Source organism: Palaemon carinicauda, chromosome 5, assembly GCF_036898095.1.
Source record: "Palaemon carinicauda isolate YSFRI2023 chromosome 5, ASM3689809v2, whole genome shotgun sequence".
NCBI lineage: Eukaryota > Metazoa > Arthropoda > Malacostraca > Decapoda > Palaemonidae > Palaemon > Palaemon carinicauda.
Genome location: NC_090729.1, coordinates 91,195,397 through 91,201,396, shown reverse-complemented (window position 1 = coordinate 91,201,396; position 6,000 = coordinate 91,195,397). Strand labels below are relative to the sequence as shown.

General features: G+C 40.7%; 1 protein-coding gene across 3 annotated transcripts in view; it reads right to left on the bottom strand.

Moving 5' to 3' along the window:
- Nipped-B (Nipped-B cohesin loading factor) overlaps window positions 1–6,000 on the bottom strand; it is a 625,968-nt gene that overhangs the window by 317,879 nt on the left and 302,089 nt on the right. The window lies entirely within an intron of this gene.

Genomic DNA, 6,000 nt, shown 5'->3' with positions numbered 1-6,000 from the left:
TCACATATGATCGTCTTGGTCACGCTATCTCCCGCCAACTGTTTATCCTTTAACTATAATAAAAGAAGCCTCTCTATCTCATCATGAATATCACAGCACAGCTTGGAAAGGATGGTTACGTATTTGGAAGACTTGGTGCTCTTTATAGCATCCTTCTGCTTGAAGATGGTACATATTGTCGATGTACATTTATATTGCCGCGCCAGCTCAGTCACTCTTACACCACTCTCATGTTTTTCGATTATTCCATGCTTACTCTCGATTGTCATCATACGTTTTTTCTTTTCACTGGCCTTGTTTTGCACTCGCTTCCTTTGGAACCATTGCTTATTCACTGAATTCTGCACTGATTAAAGCAAAAACACATAAAAAAACAAAACACTACGGCCGATACTCGGAGATAAACTTTATGCAACGAAGATCTGACGGGAAAGACCGAACGATGCGATACATACATACATACATATATATATATATATATATACACAGTCAGCGCGGATCGCTGTGTCCGGGTAGTGGGCCGGACACAGCGTTCCGCGCAAATCGGAGGCATGGGGTTTATCGGGGAAAAAATCGACTGGGACAAATTGACTAATTGGCATCTTTTTATACAAGTTGGCATCTACATATCTGCGTAGGTGGAAGCTAGCCAGTGTGTTTCCTGTAGTCGTGGAGTGAGGTTGTGTCAGGTTGAGAGGGCCGAGTTGCAATCGTTCTTTTGTGAGTTCGCGTGGCATTATTGTGTATCAAACCCCCCCCCACACCCCGTGATGTCTAGACCCCGTATAAGTCATGATGACATTGTTAGAGTGATAACCTGTCATAATTTAGGTCTGCAAACAAAGGAAATCGTGAAGAATACTGGCGTGAACGAGAGGACAGTGAGGCGCTTGGTGGCGAAGTACAAGGCAGGAGGTAGCACCGAGGTCCCTTCTCACTCTCAGGCTGGTTCCCCTCCCCGGAAGATTCCTGATCGTACTTTACACATATTAAAGCGAACCCTAGAAGAAAATCCAACATTAACAGCTAAGCAACTGAAAGAACAGAACCCTAAATTGTTGAGCGACGTCAGTGTTCGTACGATTCAGGAAAACCTGTCGAAGCGCCTCGACTTCGAGAAAGTGATCGCGCGAAAGAAGCCCCGCTGTAACTTTGAAACAAAGGCAGAGGAGGGTTGCTTTTGCCAAGACATACAAGGATTAGACCTTGGAGCAGTGGCGTAGTGTCTTGTGGAGTGACAAAGCGACCTTTTGTGTGAGTGAGACGACCGGGAAAAAAGTGTGGCGGCGAAAGGGGTCAGATCCTCTTAAGCCTAATCTCACGGCCAAGACAGTTAAGCACCCAGCATCGCTTATGGTCTGGGGTTCGTTTGCCTACGGTGGTGCCCCAAGCCTTGTTGTTTTCCCTAAAGGCATAACGGTTAATGCTGACCGCTATTTGAACATTTTAAAAGACAATTTAGCGGATTGTTTTGCGGCTACAGGAGCTGAAATTTTTCAGCAGGACGGTGCCCCTTGCCATACGGCTAAAAAAGTGAAAAAGTGGCTGGAAAATAGCGAAGTGAACTATATTCCTGATTGGCCAGGTCAAAGTCCTGATATTTCGCCCATTGAGAACCTTTGGGCGATAGTTAAAGCCCGCCTTCGTAAAGAAGTGACGACTAACGTGACACTTCTCGAGGCGGCGCTCCATAAACTGTGGGCAGAAATACCTGCCGATATACTACAAAACCTCGCCGATAGTGTTCCTCAACGACTTTTGGAGGTCAAGAAGAGGAAAGACTACCCTATAGACAAGTAGCAGGGATATTGGTGAGTGTTCAATTAAATTTTTATTGATTTATATTGTGTATTAGTGTAGATATGGGGGGGGGACCAAAATGAATGCACGGCGAATGCTGCCCGGACAGACCGACCCGCGCTGACTGTATATATATATATATATATACTGTATCTATATATATATATATATATATACTGTATCTATATATATAGATATATATATATAGACATTATATATATATATACATATATATAATGTCTATATATATATATATCTATCTATCTATATATATATATATATATATAGTGATACCTCTGGATAAGAAAGTTTCTGCATACGAAAAATTCAGGATACGAAAAGTGATTCGAAGATTTTTATGCCCCAGTATACGAATAAAATTTCAGGATACGAAAACCTTACGAGATCCCAACTCTTCGCCGAGAGTAATTTTAAAAAGCGCGCATCGCCAGACTTTGAACTTGGGTAGACTCACTTACAGCCTCCCGCTCACCCATTGGTTATCTCCCTACTCAGATGCTAGCTGACGCCATAAGATCCTGCTTTCCTATTGGTCGGCAACTATCCCAGCTTGCTTACGCACGGGCTTTCATCTCTCTCTCTCTCTCTTTTCGTTCCGACCGCGGTATCGTTAACAGACATTGTGTGCTTTCGCTTGTTTGACGTAGTGTTAATATACAGTACTGTACATTCGTACGCCACGTGTTATCGTTATTAAACATTCATTACTGTGCACTGTACTGTATTAGTGTTTACTATACATAGTACTGTATATAACGTACGTAGTGTATTATATTACGTATTACTGTAGCCATGGGTCCCAAGAATGTTGCCGAAGGAAAGAAGAAGAAGACGATGCTCTCGATGGAGACGAAACTTGAAATCGTAAAAAAGTACGATTCTGGCATGCGTTTAAGTGCGATCGCCAAGGAGTATGGCCGGAATCCATCTACAATAGGCACTATCCTGAAGCAGAAGGCGGCCATCAAAGCAGCGGCACCTTCTCAGGGCGTCACTATTTTCTCCAATAAGAGAACCCACGTGCATGACGAGATGGAGAGGCTGCTTCTTGTGTGGATCAAAGACAACATCACTGAGACTACAATTTGCCAGAAGGCCTCCGCCATTTTCAGTGATCTCGTGCGTTCTCAGGCCGAAGAAGGGGCAGGAGAAGGAACATCCCAGCAGGAACCCCCAGAGTTCAAGGCTTCTCGGGGGTGGTTCGAGAAATTCAAGAAAAGGACTGGCATTCATTCAGTGGTACGGCATGGTGAGGCAGCCAGTTCGGCCACGAAGGCCGCCGAAGCCTTTGTTAAAACGTTCGACGAGTTGACTCTGCAGGAAGGCTACAGTTCGCAGCAAGTTTTTCAATTGCGTCGAAACTGGACTTTTTTGGAAGAAAATGCCTCGTCGGACGTTCATCACGGCGGAGGAGAAGAGGCTACCCGGACATAAGCCTATGAAGGACAGGCTTACCCTTGCTTTTTGTGCAAACGCCAGTGGGGACTGCAAGATAAAGCCCCTGCTGGGTGTACCATTCAGAAAATCCCCGAGCCTTCAAAGCCACAAAGTCATCAAGGAGAACCTTCCCGTGATGTGGAGGGCGAATGCTAAAGCCTCGGTAACGAGGCAACTTTTCATTGATTGGGCGAATGTCTGCTTCGGTCCGACTGTCCGAAAATATTTGGAAGAAAAGCGCCCTCCCTATGAAATGTCTGCTGGTGTTGGACAATGCTCCAGCTCACCCTCCTGGCCTCAAGGAATATCTTCTGGCCGAGTATTCCTTCATAAAGGTCCTATATCTACCGCCTAACACCACCCCTCTCCTCCAGCCCATGACCAGCAAGTTATTTCAAATTTTAAAAAATTGTACACAAAGCATCTCTTCCAGAGATGTTTTCCAAGTCACAGAGAGTACAAACCTCACTCTGCGTGAATTCTGGAAAGATCACTTTAATATCGTGATATGCCTCCAACTCATCGATCTCGCTTGGCAGGAAGTTTCGAGGCGTAACCTGAACTCATCTTGGAGGAAGCTGTGGCCTGATGCTGTCTCTGCACGAGACTTCGAGGGGTTCGGGAAGCCTGGAGGCCAAGCCGAGGATCGTTGACGATCCTGAACCCATTCAGCAGTCTGAGGTGGCTGACATAGTACATCTTGGTACGTCCATGGGGCTGGAAGTTAGCGCCGATGATATAGATGAACTTATCGAGGAGCACCACGAGGAGTTGACGACGGACGACCTGAAGGAGTTGGAAACAATGCAAATGAGTGTTGTTCAAGAGCAGTTCTCTAGCGTGATGAGGAGGATGTGTACACCTTTGAAAACGGCAGACATTAAGGAAATTCTCGCATGTTTCCATAAAATGGCAGACTACGTCGAAAAGGAACATCCAGAAAAAGTTTTATACCAACCGTGCGCTTCAACACTGCAATGACATTTTGCCTAACGCATTTTAAAAATGTGTTGAAAAGTAGGCAGAAACAAGCTTCAATGGATAGTTTCTTATTAAAGAGGCCAGCGGTATTAGTAGCCAAGACGAAGGTGAAAGTGAAGAAAAGAAACAGAAAAGAGGAAGTGATGAAGAATTAGAAGGTGAAAGTAAAGAAAAGAAACAGAAAAAAGAAAGTGATGAAGAAGTAGAAGAGATTAGAAAATATGAAAAACGTAGTTATAAAAAAGCAAAAAAAAAAAATTCAATTTTAAGTTTTATGTTACCGTTAAGTGTTAAAGTAATTTTTTCTTTCATTTTATAGTTTTCCATACGTAATGTTAAGTGTTAATTATTTCTGCCATTCTTTTATTTCGTAAAGTTTAAGTGTTAATGTGTTAAGTGTGTAAATTACTGTACGTAGTCTGTCACTTGTTACGTTTTCTGCCTTATGCCATCCTCCTCTGCCGCGACTTCGCTATCGGACATCATCTCAATCAAAAGATAAGTTTCACCTTTTTTTGTTACACTAATTAACTGTAACTTTTTTTTCAGGGTATCGATCCTTAATTTAGGTGTATGTACAGGTAACAATACACCTTCACTGATCCAAATGCTTTACATACAGTACCGTAACTTTTATACAGTAGTAAAGAAAACGGACCGTTTCTTAGGGCTTGGGGGGATAACTAGGCTATACTGTAACTACATTATTGAATAATCTCATAGTGGTTTCTGGAATGGATTAGGCTGTTTTTAACAGTTGGGTTAATTATTGAATGATAGAAATGGCTGCATTGCATGTTTATTACTACAGTTTAGCGTGTTTATGGAAGAAAAGGTGTCTTTTCGTAGGCTTGGAACGGATTAGGCTATTTACATGTAAAACGCGACTTAGGATACGAAAAAATCAGGATATGAAACAGTATATATATATATATATATACACACATATATATATACTATATATATACACACATATATATATATATATATATACACATATACATATATATCTATATATACGTATGTATATCTATTTATACACATGTATATCAATATATATATATATATATATATACAGTAGGGTCCCGAAATTATGCGAGAATTTGGTCGATTAATGACCTCGTGTAAATGGAAAATCGCGAATTTCGAAACACAACTAACAGAAATAATTCCATTGCGGCCATGGCAACAAGCAATTTGCCTATTCAAATGTGTTTACTACCCATTTCCAATACTTTCTTTGTACTATACTGTATTTCTTTATAATATCAAATTGTTCTTGTAAATAAAAAAAACATTTAATATACTTTAAAGTTCTAATAACTTGAAAAATGGTTAAAATTACAACCAGGATAGGTGTAAACACCATATATTTCCCGTTATAACACAACCCAAAATACAGACAAATTTTAATGTTTGTCATATCTATTGTATAATACAATTGGTGAATAGCAAAACCATCACTCTATAGACTAGCTTGTTGTATGATTGAAAATCCAGAATTATCAAAATAAAGGCGATTTTAAATCATGCGTTTCCTAAACACGCTAAAAAGCACAATAGAAAACGACAACCAATGTTTTGTTTACGTTTATCTCTGATCACAACGAAGAAACAGACGCATTTATACATCTGTGTTTTTGAATTGACAGCAATTTTACCAAGTATAGATTATATGTTGAATTTGTTATTACCAATGTTCTAATTATTTTTTATTAGAACTTTCAAATAAATGAAATGAATGCCATTTATGAAATGTTT